The 17,395-nt window shown below is 45.0% G+C and overlaps 1 long non-coding RNA gene across 1 annotated transcript; it reads left to right on the top strand.

Moving 5' to 3' along the window:
- Positions 1–1,202: 1,202 nt before the first annotated feature.
- LOC146204757 (uncharacterized) lies at positions 1,203–15,884 on the top strand. Its single transcript, XR_014704048.1, has 4 exons — positions 1,203–1,344; positions 2,744–2,869; positions 5,184–5,228; positions 15,522–15,884. It is a non-coding gene; the product is annotated as an uncharacterized LOC146204757 (long non-coding RNA).
- The last annotated feature ends 1,511 nt before the right edge of the window (positions 15,885–17,395 follow it).

Below are 17,395 nucleotides of genomic sequence, written 5' to 3' on the forward strand. Positions count from 1 at the left end.
CCAGGTCATACCCGCCGGAACTTCAAAGTGCTGTGCAAAATACAGACAAGGACATTCAACTATGGGCCGTCCAGTAGGCCCGGGGTGCGCTCGAAAAGCACAAGCCTCACAACCCACCACAAACAGACCAAATGATCGAGGTAGTGCAGAGTAGCCCAGACGGCCACTGACGTCCGACGGACATCCGAATACGTACGAAAGCGGATGGTCGAATCCGTTCGCCCAGCGGACAGCCATCCGTACGTCCGCCACTGGATTCGCTTTTACACAGCTGTGATATAGTTTGTAGTCGTCGTGCTCGTCTGAACTGCGTATAAATCAGTAATGCCGTCAAATCTGCATTATATGATGCCAGAGCGAATCGATGCGATAGAAAGCTTTCCATTAAACAGACTTTTTTTTTTATTTTCCGCATGTTTCATCGTTCAATTCTTCCTTCAAAGTATTTTGACGAAAAGTTAAATGACCATTAAAGCTGGAGAAAGATTTGATGTTGGGAAAGGTTGAGGGTCGCCGGAGAAGGGGTAGGCAGCGAACGCGTTGGTTAGATGGCATCCTCGAGGCACTGCAGATGAAGTTATGTGATGTTAGGAAGATAGTGAGAGACCGGAAAGCGTGGCGTGACATTGTCCATAGGGTCACGAAGAGTCGGACACGACTGAACGACTAAACTGAACTGAACTGAAACACTTTTCTAATCATGATGCTTCGATGAAACTTTAATCGTAGCCCAGACGGCCACTGACGTCCGACGGACAACCGAACTCGGCCGCAACTCGGCGGCCGATTTCGGACGTATCCGTTCGCCCAGCGGACAGCCGCCGTACGTCCGCCACTGCATTCGCTTTTACACAGCTATGATATAGTTTGTAGTCGTCGTGCTCGTCTGAACTGCGTATAAATCAGTAGTGCCGTCAAGTCTGCATTATATGATGCCAGAGCGAATCGATGCGATAGAAAGCGTTTCCATTAAACAGTTTTTTTTTTATTTTCCGCATGCTTCATCATTGAATTCTTCCATCAAAAATTTTTTATTAAAAGTTAAATGACCATTAAACATTTTTCTATCATGATGCTTCGGTGAAACTTTAATCAGTGGCTGAATAGACGCAGCAAGCAGCAAGCTCAAAAAGAACGAAACCGAACCTATCCTCAAAAAAATTTGAAATGAGCCAATCCAATCCACCTGACAAGTTGAAGTTTTTTCATGGAAGATGGCTTCACGTTTCCGTGTGCTGCATTTTCTGCGCAGTTACAAATACCTACGGCTGTAATGCACTGCTAGCATTGTTTTTGCTGTGGCTTGGTGCGGCTGGCACACTTTGTTCGCCCGCCGATTCCAAAGTAAGTATTTCACCGAACTTTTGTTTCTTTAGTGGAACTTTTCGATGCACCGATGGTGCTGCGCTTTTGGGTAAGGAAACAGCTCTGTAGTACAGCAGCCGAACGGTCGAGTGTTTTAGGCGAGACTGACAGGATAGCTCCGCGCCGACTAACTAAAGTGCAGCCTCAAGTCTGAGGGCCATCTTTCTCGGCATTACTGGACGCTGCGCCAGTTCTCAGTCTCTGATAAAGAAGTGCCTGCCCGAGCTTTAAAGGAGTTAATTTGTTAACCATGCGCAACGTGCTGAGTTGTAAAAACTATACGAGAAAACTTTTGCACTCGAGCCTATCGTGCGACATGCCTACACTTGTGAAAACGTCGCGAGTTTGTTTGTTTTTAATTGACAGCCGCTGATCTTTCTCTCGAGCTTTACGGCAACTACAGTTTCTAGAAGGAACGGCTGTACAGTAGCTACTAAATAACTAAAGGTTTAGTACTCTCCTTCAGCTTTGACAAACCATTACAGCACCTTGCGTATGTTGGTTATGCATGTGGGACCGTTTAGTACTCTCCTTCAGCTTTGACAAACCATTACAGCACCTTGCGTATGTTGGTTATGCATGTGGGACCGAACCGCGCAGAACAACCGGACAAGGAGATGAGAAAAAAAAAAAAAAAAAAAGTCAGCACTTGTCTTTTTCTTGACCCGTTGTTCTGCGCTGTTCTGGCACGAATTTGACATACCGCCGCCGCGATACAGTTGGGCTGTGAGCTCTGGTGCCTGCAACGCCTTCTTTTATGCAAAACAGGCATACTGGGAAGCCATGCAAGCCGCGGGCGAGCAAAAGTGAGATGAAAACAAAATTGTTGTTGCTTTGTCCTTACAGATATTCAAAGGCTTCTCAGACACTGCATTATTGACAGCGAGATAATGCCAAAGCTACACTAGAGCCATGCAACACCTTATAGTGCATGATACTGAGCTTATGTCTCGCACTGAAAGCTCTTACCATGTTCTTAAATTATCATATTAAAGTAGCTTTAAACCCATGCTTGTTAATACAGTGATAGCCATAAATTGAATCTAGGGCATTGTGCTCACATACAAGGCTTCTGATAACCGCTGGCCACATGATGTGGGCTATAGCAGAAACCTGTACCTGGTCATCTTACAAGCATTTGTGCAATTGATGCTTTTAATGTGTTGTAAAAGCTTTTGTGTTCTGTTTCTGTATGGGAATGCTTTCCTTATTGAAGGCTAACATTTGGCTTGCTACAGCAAAAACCTGTACCTAGTCATCCTAAAAACAGCACCGCAGTTGGTGCTTTTAGTGTATTGCAAAAGTATTTGTGTTTTGCTTCTGTATGGCAATGCTTTTCTCATTGAAGACTAGCATGAGGCTTCCAAAAATTTTTCAGATGCCATTTGCTGTAGCCGATTTCGTAGGCCAACAGGAAGCAGCACTTTGAGCATGGAAAACTGTCATCCACGGGGAAAAAACAGCAACATCCCTTTGCATTCTCATTTCTTTGGTATGGCTAAAAGTGAGTATTGTATCATTATCTATATTATTAATATTGAATCATGATTGTCAGTGTTGAAGTTGTTTATGCGTGATGATTACAAACACACAGGACATCCCTTCGACAGTAATGTTCTTAACTTGTTTACATGTAGGATGTAGAACTGGTTTCAACAAACTTTATGCAGCAAACTCTTTTTACATTGTCCACCATGTTACTTTTTGTCATTGTCCATTGAAGTATATAACCAGTATTTTACGTTTACACAGTCGTCCACTCTTAGCTTGAATGGGATGTGTGGCATGCAGTTTGCGAAATGGTATTGCATCCGTCACAGCCGTGCATAAAGGCTAAGTGGCTTGTGCGTAGAGGAACCAGCAGCTCCAGCTTCACGTCATCTGCCTCTTTGCTCCAGTGTGAGGCAAAGTGGTTTATGTGTAAAGAAATCATGAGATTCTTTGCCACATCTCGTTGTTTGTTACGGTGTGCAGATGCGCATCGAGGCAAAATGGCTGATGTGTAGAGGGACCAGGAGCTGCTGCTTTGCTTCTTTACTACGGTGCACAGCCGTGCATTGATGCTAAGTGGCTTGTGCATGGAGGGCCCAGGTGCTGCAGCTTCACGTCTGCCTCTTCGCTCAGGTACGCAGGTGCGTATTGAGGCAAAGTAGCTTATGCATAGAGGGACCAGGAGCTGCTGTGTGACATAGTCTATATTTGCTATGGTGCGTATCGAAGTACAATGGGGGGGCTCATGTGTAAAGGTACCATGAGCTGCTGCATCATGTCGTCTGCCTCTTTACTATGGTGCGCAGGCATGCATCAAGGCAAAGTGGCTTATGCGTAGAAGGACAAGGAGCTGTTGCTTCACATCTGCTATGATGCGCAGCTGCGTACTGTAGGTGGTGGTGGAAAACATTTCCATCAGATACAAATACAGGAGGTTACTCACTAGCTGACCCTGAGGGGGCCTGTCCTGACAAAAACAAGGGGTCCCTAGTTTGGGACCTCAGTGGTGGTAAAGGGACTAGAGGCTGGTACTTCACGCTGTCTGCCTCTTCGCTACGGTGTGCGGCTGCGATGGATGCAGTGGCATCTCGAAAAGTGCATGCCACTTACTCGCATGTTCAGCCTAAGAGTGGACGACTGTGTACCTGCTATAACTTTGTTATAGCTATGTTGTGTACCTGTGTACACAACATAGCTGTGTACACAGCTATGTTGTGTACACAGGTACACAGAGCGAATAGCCCCGCCGCTATATTGAGCGCCCTCGCTGGGCACAACAAGGTTTCGCACGCGTGAAACCGCAACCCGCACATCATACACGCCTGGCTTTTTTTCATCCAACGGGCGAGAGTGAGGGCGCGAAGTTACATCAGCTGTTGTACCCTCAGAGCTGATGAGCACCGATAAGCCACAGCGAGCGCAACGCCGCCACACGGCCACGTGCTCGCTCCGCCAGCCTTCAGAGCAGCCTGGTTACTTTTGACAAAGACTGTACACATATTTATATGACTTGGAGTTGTAAACTCTTAGAAACATTGTAGCGTTATCTGATGTGTTGTTTTCATTTCTTAAGTGATTTTTTGTAAGGGATCGGTGGGTATGGTAGGCACCGTTAGGACCGTCTACTCTCTTTGGGTCACTTGTTCAATGCCCAGCTGCGGCCGTCTCCCATTTGCCCTCGGGCAGGAGTCAGGGAGATGCGCACGAAGAGGCAGCTACAGCAGGGTCCGGCTTAATGGAAATGTAGGAAGAGAGGGAAAGCAGTCCCGTCTTCCGAGGACTTTGCGGTCGCACTCGAAGCGTGGGGGCAGGAAGTTTGTTGTCGCTGCGTCATGCAGGAGGCTCATTTTTATTTAAGGATCTTCATGAACAGTATACACCGACAAACCCTTAGTACACTGACTGGACCCATCGCCCGGAGGCAGCACAGCTTTGAAATGAGCACCTCTTTTTGGAAGGACGGCATATCGTTCAAAGAACAAGCACTGCCAGGCTGAAGGGTGTAAGGCCCTCTTCCTTGACGGGGAGCCCATAAAAGTGACAATTATTCGGTGCAGGTGCGCTGAGTGGGTCTCGGTGACGATTCCAACCCTGGATGCCAACAATGGTGGGAGATGGCGGCGTTGAAGCAGGGCAAATGTGTAACAGTAATGGTATGATGCGGAGCGGGAGGACGTGGTTTGGCTCTTATGATGTGGTCCGCAATGGTGCTGACTCGGACGCCGATAATTGCCCTGTAAAAGGAGCTACCAAGTGTGCAAGCTTTGGGCAATGGTTGCGCACTTGGGACTCCGTTTTGATGTGTTTTAATTTTCTTTCTTTCTTAGGGGAGAGAGAGTTTGTATAACACTGAAGGCATGGCACGTGACCAAGTGAGTAAATCTTTTCGAGGTCCATTCTCTAAATTCCGTTTGTTGTGAAACGAATTTGTTGTCCTTTTTACATTGTTTGTTTTAGGGAGAGGGTGAGGAACCTTATGAAAAAGGAAGGACATGCCAAAATGTTTGTAAGCCAGTCATATGTCAGTTCGTTGTTATTGGGGGATGAAAAATGTGGGAAGAGTCCCAAAGTTAATAAAACTGTGCCCCACGGCCTGGAGAACTCGTTCTGAGCTAGATTTTGATCCCTTGCCCCCTTCGGCATAGATCATGCTCATTGTTTCACCCGTTGTAAATATGTACATTCCTGTATAAAGTTTTCAGTTCATTTTCCTCTCAGAGTGCAAGTTGTGGCCAGATGTAGTAAAATCACTATTTTCACTTCTATATAACATGCCTTTCTGAAGATGGTGAGCTCTTTTGTCCAATCTTGCAAGAAAGCAGCAAAGGGCTTCCAAATCTTCCACAAAACTGTGTGATACCTTTAATGCTAACTGCGGCTTGAAATCACAAAAAACATGTAGTTGAAGTAGCTTTCTATTGCCCCCCCCCCCCCCCCCCCCCTTCTTTTTGTTAGTTCCAATGAGGAACAGCGGACACAACTTGCATTTGTAATGCCCTAGCCCTGCCTTAAGGCAGTACTCTATATGTCAATACCATTTTGATAGCTATGGCTGTCTAACAGCACTCATGTCTTTTATACACTTCTTATTACTTATCTCTTATCCAAGTGGTGGCTTATACTACGGGGGCAAAAGTCTCTGGACTGTATATCTGGAGATTTCGGACTAGAATCGCAATGTAAACGAATTGTGACCTTATTTCTTTCGCACACTAATGCAATTTTCAAATCGACAAGTATTGTCCGAGATTCCTGGTCGATGCAAAAGTTATGTGCTTTGATTGCAGTTTGTGTGGTGCACACACTTTTGTCCCCGATATTACATAGGGGCAAATTATGGGCCGTCCTTGGACAGGGGCAGTTTATTTGGCCGCCACTACCATCCCCCTTAAATCAGATACAGTGGCAGCATCTATACAGACCATAATTTTTTTTTGTAATTTTTGGTGCGTAGTTGAGAAATCTATGACATACATGCACAGCTGGTTGCCAAAATTATGCAACCATATTTCAGTAACTATTTAACATCCATGCTGTATACTGCCAGTAATACATCAGCAGCTTGTGGTTGTCAGCTTTCTTTTTGTGTTTTTGTGTAACTGTAGGCCTTGCTATTGTAATGTCACATGGTATAGCGCTGTGGGTAAACAAATAACTTTACTTTTAACTCTTGTAGAAGCATGAAAACTGCGCAGTCACTGCGGCGGGCTATGCTTCCATATTGGGCTTTAGCCACATGTTAAATATCCATCTCTATTCTGCTGCTGCAGCTTGCATGTTATCAGTTAACATAAGTTACTTCGTCACAGCTAGTCTAAGGAGACGCTTTCTAGACGCTTTAGCCTCGATATTGATGTCGATATACCCCTGGCACTCCCAGGGAGTGTTTTCGGGAAGGGTACATGAAAACCAGCGAAACGTTGTGCAGTTTACAGAATAAAAAGGTAACAATTTTAAATGATGGTATTATTTATTTATTTATTTATTTATTTGTTTGTCTTTACCCTCAGGGCCGTACAGGCATTTCAGAGGGGAGTGGGCAAAAAGAAATACAGGAAAAAAGAAACACTGCAAAAATCGGGTACATAAATAATACATCCTATATATACAATATTAGCTATGAAATGTGCAATAATTGTATTAGTAGACACAAAACTAGTAGTACTTATACAATGCAGGTTAAAGCATTGCGAAAGTTATTTGTATCAGTAATAGATATAATTTCATTAGAAAGATTGTTCCATTCTTTGGAAGTACGGGGAACCAAGAAGCCTAAGAAAGAATCTGTTTTGCATAAAGGGATGGCTACTTTGCAGGGATGATCAATGCGATATGTAATATTGTGTCTGAAAAAAATTACTGTGTAAGACGGAATGATAATATAACTTGTGGAATAGAGTTAGCCGGCAAACTTTTCATCGTGAAGCCAATGATGGAAGACGCAAAATAGTTTTCATTTCTGTGACACCTGCTCCGCGGTTATAGTTGAAAGAATGAAACGAGCAGAGTTATTCTGAACGCATTCAAGTGCAGTAATTAAGTAATCATGGCTAGGATCCCAGACTGCTGCTGAGTATTCTAATTTTGGAAGCATTAAAGTTTTATAAAGGGCTGATTTCAAAGTAGACGGGGCGCCGGAAAAATTGCGTCTCAGATAACCTAGCATTTTGTTAGCATTGTTGATGATGTAATCTATATGAAGCCGCCAAGTCAGGTCGGATGAAATGTGAATGCCTAGGTATTCATAAGAATGGATGCTATCACGTTTAATGTCATTCAGAGAGTATAGAGGGGACTAATTAGCAGTACGGGTGACACGCATTACCTTGCATTTGTTAGTTTAGTTCCATCAGCCATTGATTGCACCAATTGATTATAGCCGTGAGGTCGCGCTGTAGAATGTTAATATCATTATCGTCTTTTATTTCACGAAAAATAATGCAGTCATCAGCGAATAAATGTATGTTAGAGGACACATAGGATGGAAGATCGTTTATATAAACTAGGAACAATAACGGTCCAAGTACGGAACCCTGTGGAACACCTGATAGTACATTAGCAAAGGAGGAGTTGTAGCCGTTAGCGCAGACATATTGTGAGCGATTGGTGAGAAAGCATTCGATCCATTTGAACAAATTGGTGTCAATATTTAGCGGAAGTAATTTTTGAAGAAGCAACTGGTGACAAACCTTATCAAATGCTTTCAAGAAGTCTAAAAAGATGCAATCAACGACTAATGAATTATCCTGTATATGATGTAAGCTATTTGTAAAAGAAATTAGTTGTCTCACATGAATAAGTTTTGCGGAAACCATGTTGTGTAGATGAGAAAAATGAATTACTCTCAAGAAAGTTCACGAGTGTGGCGAATATGATATGTTCAAGTAATTTGCAACATGTACTAGTAATGGATATGGGGCGATAATTAGGAGAGGACTTGCTCCCTGATTTGTGAAGTGGAACAATCTTTCCGATTTTCCATTGTTCAGGAAGTGTGCCAGTGTCCAGTGACTGTTGAAAAATATGTTAAAATAACTGAGCTATAGGCACAAGTGCTTTTTAAAAATTTTGCATTAACGAAATCATATCCTGGACTAGAATGGTCTTTTAGAGTATTAATTAGGCGAGCAACACCAGCTGTGTCAACAGTCACTGGTGGCATCACCAGGTAATCATGATGACATATAGTAGGAAGATTGGTACAGATTTTGGATGAAAAATTATTAACAAAAGCCTTATTTAATACTTACAGTACAGATATCATTATTAACCGATTCACCACATGAGTTTAACAAAGCGATAGGATTGCTGGATGTGGGATTGATTACTCGTCAGAATTTTCTGGGATTTGTTTGTAGCATGTCTGGTAGGGTGTTAGATAAAAAGTGGTCCTTGGCACTTTTTAGTGCCATTATGTATAATTTATCCGCCGGGGTGGCGCAGTAGTTAGGGCGCTCGACTACTGTGCCCAAGGACGCGGGATCGAATCCTGGCCTCGGTGGCCGCTTTTCGATGGAGGCGAAAAGCTAGGTGTCCGTGTGTTGTGCGATGTCATTGCACGTTAAAGAACCCCCGGTGGTCGAAATTTCCGGAGTCCTCCACTATGGCGTCTCTCATAGCCTGAGTCGCTTTGGGACGTTAAACTCCAAAACCAAAAACCAAAAAACCATTATGTATAATTTTGGAGGCAGCTTTGTAGGCAGCCCAGCGCGAGTCAGTGAACGTTTTGCGATGTGATAAAGCCGTTTTTTTTTCTTGTTTGATAATTTTTTTATATGGGCGTTGTACCATGGCGCATGCGAGTTAGAGACGATGTTGCGAACTGGAATATGTTTGTTTGTTAGACGGGCAACTTCCCCTGCAAAGATATCCCAGTTTAACTGAATGGAACGATCATGAAAGTTTGAAAGAAAGGATTCCATGAAGGTGCATAGTTCATCATTTATTTCCACGAAATTTGCTTTCTTGTAGTCGCGTATAATCTTTTTTTCCTTGGTATGTTTGGGGGGTGCCGCATTAAGGTGAAAAGTAATTGATAAATGGTCACTAATGCCTGAAAATAAAATAATGTCTGATACAAAATCCGGTCTATTAGTCAGGATGAGATCAAGTGTGTTTGAGGCATTAGGTGATATTCTAGTTGGTTCAGTAATTAGCTGCGTCAACGAAAATAAGGAGCACAAGTTAATGAATTCATCACCCTGCGCTGAGAAGGGAGTCAAAATGGGCATCGTATTAGTGTTCCAGGAAATGTTAGGAAAATTAAAGTCACCGAGCAGGAGTATAGGAGTAGAAGGGAAAGCCGTGCATATTTTATTAAAAAAGTCATGAAGTTCGTTTATAAAGGTAGGCGGTGCAGATGGGGAACAGTAGCATGTATCCAGTATCAATTTACGATGATCAAGAATTAACAACACCCAGACTATTTCAAGACCAGTGTTAATATTGATACTTGAGGATGAAATGTCATTAGATATAGCGAGTAGAACGCCGCCACTACGATGAGCCATCCGATCACATCTGTATATGGTAAAATTATCTGCGTTGTGAAAAATTTCGTGATCTAGAACATTAGGCTTGAGCCATGTTTCAGTAAGAGCAATAATGTGAGCCGAACATGTATCAGTAATAGATGATAATGCATGATGTTTATTTTGAACACTCTTAGCTTTTGTAAACAGAACAGACAGTTTCGTATTGGACGGAGAAATCAGACCAGGCCACGGAAAGTCAGCGGCACTTCCGTCCCGTCTAATTCCCCCAAGCGGGGGCGAAAGGAGGAAAGAAAAAGCTGGAAGGAGGACTTCTGCCTCACGCCTAAATTTTCACCTCGCACTGACGGCGCCGCCGACTCCACTGCGTGGCTTTCTTCGTCCTCGCGTGAACCGCTGCAACCGTTACGACTCCGCTCATTTTGAATTAGAACCGTCGTTTGCGTAGCATAGCGCTGTGAATTTCCTGCGTGTTGGCTTATCGGCCGAAGTCGCATTTTTCGTCGCGGTGTTTTTACTCTGTGCATCTCATTCCTGCTGGCTCTTCGCCCCTTCGTGAGACGAGAGACTTGTCTGCGTGCAACTCCAGTTCCATGGACCCATCTCGTCTGCTGATTGTGCTGGCCATTACAGTCGGCGATATCCGCTGTGATTCGTGTTAAACTTTTTACCTTCATGTGCTGTGGAGAGACGTAAGTGCGTTTCGAAGAAGATGGTTCTTCCTGGAAGGATAGCGTAAATTTTTAATCATGCATTTTGGTTATGTTTAGCACAGTGACATGTGATTACTTGTATCAAATACCTACCACTAGGTAGCTCGAACACAGGTATTTGCTCCATGTTTCTACATTGCTTTAATGGTTTGGAATGCGTAGAATGATTATGTGCATCATTTATTTAATTTCATATCAACTGTACACATGCTGACAGAAGCAGTGCCGGCAAACTGGGTTCTTTTGTAGTGATAAAGCAAGCATGCAAGATTACAATGTTAGCGCAAAACACAGAACACTACTGTAAACTGTTGGCTATGTAAAGTGTGCGTGTGTGTGTGTGAGGGATACCTCGTCGCATCTTTTCATTTTCTGTTTCACGTGCACTTAATAAAAAAGGAAAACAATATCTGCTGTTCTCTGTGCTATTGCTGCGGTCGGGTACGCTTGCTCGCGAGCGTCTGTGCCCTCGAGAGCGCTATGCTTGTGGTTTTTCTTTCCATCACACTGTTCCTGCCGCGAGCCGGTCGCGCCGCGGCAGAATGATGATGTGGTAGAAAATCCACGGGCACAGCGTTCTCCTGGGCGCGGGCGCGGGCGCACGCGAGCGCGCGACCCGCGCTGCTTGAAGCAACCTACTGACACCCCCTTCAGCCCACCATTTTTTTGGACCAGTTCGCTATACGGCCTCCCCCGTCAAGTCCATATTTTACGCGCCCCCTCCCGCTATAATCCTATAATGGGGACTTTAGCGCTAGCGTCTGTAATTCGTGGCCGCTGGGAGGTATAGGGAGTTTCACACCCCTGATCAGACCACTGCCCCTCTCGCACCCCTAAACAATGGCGGAGGATGATGCATCTGTATGACCTGCAGTGCTATCTGTGCGTGTCCGAAGTTGTTTAACGGAATCCGACGCTATGTCATACGTGTACAACCTGTTGTTAATTGATAGTTTATCATATTTTAGCTTGAATTTCGGTGACTGAGGTAGAGATTTTGCGAAATCTATTAGCTTTTTGCGGACGGTACTAGTAGCAGCCGAAAAATATTAGTTTACTGTGACACCGCCTGATTTCAACTCACTGCGCAGTGAAAGCACTTGATCTCGCATATTGAAGTTCGTAAACTTTGCGATAACGGGGCGACATTCGTTAGAAAAATTGCCCAGACGGTGAGCACGATGAAATGAGTCAGCGGGAAATGACTCAAACACAGCCTTAATCTGATTTGTTAGCTTTTCTTCTGTTTGGAGCCAGGATCCTTGAGAAACGGGAATGCTGTAAAAAATTAAGTTATCCCGGCGAGAGCGATCTTCTAGCTCGTTTAGACGCAATTGTAAGCGGCAGTTTTCAGCTTTTAGTTCTTCTACTGATGCCTGAGTAGATGTTATTTCATCTGAGAGACGGTCAAATAAATCAGATTTCGTTTCTAGATCATCCAATCGCTTGCGAATGTCAGTAATGTCTGTTTGTATAGTTTTTTGACCGGTTTTAATGGATTTTATGTCGGCCGCCAACTCAGTTTGACACTTCGCGCTTTGTGATGAACGGTTGTGAAAATCTCCCCGTATTCACGAACCAACCTTTACCTTCCCTTTCGAGGTTCTCACCTTTGCGGCTCTTTATCGCATTTCAGAAACCAGCCTTCCCTTTAAACTACACCGGTTAGCCAGCCTTTTGGCCTCTGAAAGGGAGCGTTCGCTAAGGTAGCGTCTGACTTGATCAGCAGCTCCTTTATACCACGTACCGCTTCGGTGATCGGTGGAGCGAAGCTGCATTTACGAATATCACAATTTATAACGTGGTTTCAGAAGTACCGGAGTGCCGTCCGACGAGGCGTCAACAGCGCTGTCAAACACCCCACGATGGCAGCACCTCCTCGACCGCCGTGAACACCGCCGTGGTAGCCCCTCCTCCCGCAAACCGTGTGCGAACGACACGGCAGATCGCTAGCGCCGATGTCCGAAATAAAGCGTGATAAATTTGTTAGCGTCTGGAATACTGAGCCGATTATTAAGAATGAAGCACTCGTGAGGATCGTTGACCAGCAGCAAATTGCTGGTATGAGCGATAGCCGCGATACAAGCAAGTTTCTGCTCAAGCCAGCTGCCGCCGGTGCACTGCGGTTCATTCGATCTGCTTGTACTAGCTCTGCGATTAATGCGTCGCCAGACATAATCCTATCATTCTTTTACTATGGCAGAACAGGTTAAAAATAAGGCAGTTTCATAAGTAGACGATTTACGATAGCGTTGATCAGTTCCAAAGCGCCGACCGCCGCGGCTTCGAAGTGAAACAATTTAGGCCTAGCGACGACTAGGGACGGTCACGCACGGCGCCGTCGTGCGCCGCGCTCTCGGTAAGTGTAACGTAGCTCAGCCTGCTCGCTGCATCCCGTGCTGAAAGCGTTGCAAACTCATGTACTTTCATGATAGAGCTAAGGCTGCACATTTTTTGACGTTCCGTTCCGCAACAAGCCGTTCAAATGATACTGCAGGCAGGACGGGGCTTCAGTACGCAGTCGCTGCGCTGTCGGCCGTAACCGAAGACGTCGGGCGGTAGAGTAGACACCGCCTGTTTTATGCATCGATCTTTAAACGTGGTGAAGTTGGAAAATGAATAACATTGTGAAGCAGACCCGCTCGTACGCTTCGCGCACTCGGGCGCCGACGATCGAGTAGCCTCCGTCAACAGACGCCTCGCAGTTAACGACGCAAACCGAGGTCGCCAAGCTCGGTTTGCGATAACCGCGGAACCACGGTTTCATACTTAACCAGCCAAAGGACGAGACACAGGAAAGAAGAGGACAGGACAAGGCTGGTCTCGTCCTTTGGCTGGTTAAGTATGAACCTTTACCAACTTGCCCAGTCGTCAACCTTGTTGAACCACGGTTTGGTCCGCCGTAGCAGGGTTTCGCGTAACCGCGGTTAACCCTGCCCGCCCGCTCCTGTGATTGCTGATCGCCCTGTGCTTCTATGGTGCAGGGACATTTCAAGTTGCGACAGGTGATCCCTTGCTGTATGCCGTACCATCTGCGTACTGGTGATCTCGCTGCGTGGTTTGCCGTCTGCATGCCCCTGTCGACTTATTCTCAAGGGAATATGCAGACAATAAAATAAAAACGATACTCACGGAGCTTTATCTTAAATTCTTCTTTAAAAAGACAAGTTGGCGTTAGCGCAATGATAACTACGATTCCACTTGTACTACGTTTTCCGGCTAGCAGACGACGCGCACACTGTCTTGTAGTACTGTTGACAAGGTCTACTAGAACGCCACACTCATTCTCCGTAAATGAGCATCTTTTTTTTTTTTTTGGTTCCCATTTTGAGACACCACAACAAAAAAAAGCACATGGCAGCTCTTGCATATATTTAACTGCAATTTCTAGGACAAAAACAAGCTACGCGAACATATCTGCTGATTGAAACATTATTATTTGTTTAGCCTCGCTACCATATCGCTTACAACCGCGCTAAGGCTCCCCTTCCGGAAGGCTGCCCTAAGGTGGGTCTGAAACGTGGCTTGGCCTTTGCATTACCATCCCCTTTCCGTTACCTTTATGAAGGTTGCCTTTGCAGTTGCAGGAAGGTAAAGGTTAGGCCGGTTTGTGAATACGAGCTGGAACAGGACAGACATTTGTTCGGTAGGGTCATCAGGTAATTTTTCAAGTTCAGTGACAGCGGGTTGATGTCTAGGGGGACCAAGGTTGGATTCAATGTCCCCACAGCATAACAACAGAAACAACATCGAGAAACACTCACACAATGCTTCACGCAAGGTTCCAGGGCACGGGAACACTACTAAGCACCTGTTATCGGATTTTTTAGCATATAGTGCAAATTTTTTACACACCTGCATGTCGAAAGAGGGCTGAATCAAGACGATGCCTTGAGCAGTGTCCCCGTGCCCAGTGAAGCCTCGATCGATGGGGTGGCTGCTTAAGTAGCTGGTTGGTAGTGATGTCGGACGAAGATCATCAAGTTGTGTCGAGGATATCAGGTCATGGAAGGGAGGAAGCGTGCAATTGTAGTCATCGAGCGGTGGGCTTGGTACCGGTGACGAGGCCAAAGGTACTGGCTGGTTGAACTGCGCAGCTGATTGCAGCGATGCGAAGAAAGCCAGGAAAGCCTGCATGTCGAAAGAGGGCTGAATCAACACGATGCCTTGAGAAGTGTCCCCGTGCCCAGTGAAGCCTCGATCGATGGGGTGGCTGCTTAAGTAGCTGGTTGGTAGCGATATCGTTGCCGATGATGTCGGACGAAGATCATCAAGTTGTGCCGAGGATATCAGGTCATGGTAGGGAGGGAGCGTACAATTGTAGTCATTGAGCGGTGGGCTGGGTACCGGTGACGAGGCCAAAGGTACTGGCTGGTTGAACTGCGCAGCTGATAGCAGCGATGCAAAGAAAGCCAGGAAAGCCTGCATGTCGAAAGAGGGCTGAATCAAGACGATGCCTTGAGCAGTGTCCCCGTGCCCAGTCACTTGATCACTTCTTTTCAGCGCAGGAACAATGACTTAGAAATTTGCCTGTTAAACCACTCAAAATGCAGGTTTCTGCCACCAATGCGTACCTGTGTAATACTGAAATGCTCTGGCTGTGTTTTATGTTAATATACAGCATCCTCCATGTCTTGGGCATTGTTGAGTGTGCATAGCAGCAAACATTTATAACATGCTATGTTTGGTCAGAGTGGCATGTTCAAAAAGATGGCATGAAAACATTAAAATACTGAATGCCAGGTTCTGGTGAAACTACGTTTGTATCTTTTGGTATTCTGCATGGGTTTTGCGGCAGTTATATGACCTTTTTATATAGTATGTGACCGCTCTGAATGGAGATGCGTGTATACAGTGCCATCTGGAAAAAGCAATTGAGGGAAACTGGCAGTTGCGCTTGGAGCTGTGTAATCAAAGTTCAGCACAGATAACTTGAATTTCATTTTCCCTTCTATTGCAGGAGGAGCCAAACCTGCTCTTTCCAGCTTAGGCCTGCAAGACCAGCAACAGCTGATCGAGCGAATGCGCAGGATAGTAGCGACTCCTGGAATCCCGGCCTACGGAGGCCGCCCACAGAGGACTCGATCATCTCTTCGCTAATTCCTAAATATTAGGTTTCAATAAATACCTTTCCCTCCTCCACCTCCCCAAGGGAAAAGCTGTCGCGGCCAAGGATAATTAAAAATAATTCAAGTAGATTCTTAATACTCCAGTTGGCCTGCATTTTACCATGCTATTCCGTTTATTTTTGCATGCAGCTTTAATGTGAATATTGTTTAGTGTAGACTATTTATGCTTGCAGTTTTTGCAATAAAGCCTAAAAAACGAAAATGCTGTTTTTGCAACCTCGCATTCTTTAAGGAATGGTGCATTTGTGTAAAGCTCAGCTATCATATGTGCCTCTTTGATGGAAGTTTTAATTGCACACTGCTGTTCAGTGCTTTGTTGTGTGAAAGTAAAGCAGACAACAGGAAACTTGAACCTGTTGCATATTCTGTTGTCTGCTTTACTCTCATGACAAAGGCATTGAGCACTAGTATGGGATTGAAATTTCCATGGCACTTGCTTGCTGAGCTTTACGCGAATGTTATTGGCAAGTTTTTACACCAATAGCGGGCCCTGCAAGCAAGTTCCGGGAAACGTCTGAATGTCCGGCTCTCCGGCTCTCCGTCGGACGTCCGTGGGACGCGGTCCGGATCCACGAACGATAGTCCGACGGACGTCCGCTGTACGTATATCGAACATAACCAAATTTTCGTCGGTCGTCCGTCTTACGTCTATGGCCGTCTGGGAGGACATCACCCCGGGTCGACGCTTGGCCGGCGTCACGACGCATCGTTTGCCGGCTCCATAATAAAGTTATACATACATACATAGTTTTTCTTGATGTTTTTTTTTCTTTTGCAGACAAAAACATGGGTGAATTAGTGTGGACATGCAAACTGTTTTAAAACGTACTAAATTGTCATGTCTTTGGTTGAATATGTAATGTTTGTATGGGCATGTGCTTCGAGATGACTGATGTCAAAATTTCTGTTGAGTATTTTGAACATTTGTTATGTTTCTCTTTTTTATTTATATCTTTCTGAACAAGGAAAACGGTATTCTCGCGTTTCAACTGTATGCCGCTGTATTCTCAGAGTAATCGATTGTTGACCTGAATCTCGTCAGGCGCTAGGATCGAGTTTCTTATAGGGGAGCTGAAAATAAACTTCAAATCTTAAACCAATCTGAAATGCGCGCCAAGGCGGGAGTCGGGACCATGGGGGTCTGAGCGCTCCACTCGTAGTCCAGGGGCAGACGGCCGCCGCCCAGTCGGAAATTTGGCCGCAATAAGTCAACGAAAAGATAGAAAATGTGATGGGTAATTGGCACATGCTGCGGATATTGCGCACAGACTGTGCCACTAAAATACCTGAGTTAAGAGAAAATGTGAAACACCAGAACGTGTTATCACATATTCGATGTTCTCAGCTAAACTAATATATATCTTCGTCCTATTCCGTAAAGCTTGAATTATGTGATACCCAACTCATCTTCACCAATACTTTTATTTCTCTCGCGGTCTCTACGTCACTGAAGGTAAGAGAACAAAGCAAGACTATTTTACGGGTTCTATATATGTGCTTCCAACGATTTTTCTTCAACTTTAATCACCTGAAAAAATTGATTCTGCATCTCAACAGGGCATGCCCTGTTTAGTTGATAGCCAATTCAGTGGTGTAGAGTTCCTGCAATTACTCTGCGTGGTGAGTGCAACATGAAATGATGTTTGAAGGAATAGTGGCCGCTGACACAGAATACTCTGCTAGGCAAACACGGAAACGCGCGCCG

This window comes from Amblyomma maculatum, chromosome 1 (genome assembly GCF_055883805.1).
Source record: "Amblyomma maculatum isolate TAMU_Amacu chromosome 1, ASM5588380v1, whole genome shotgun sequence".
NCBI lineage: Eukaryota > Metazoa > Arthropoda > Arachnida > Ixodida > Ixodidae > Amblyomma > Amblyomma maculatum.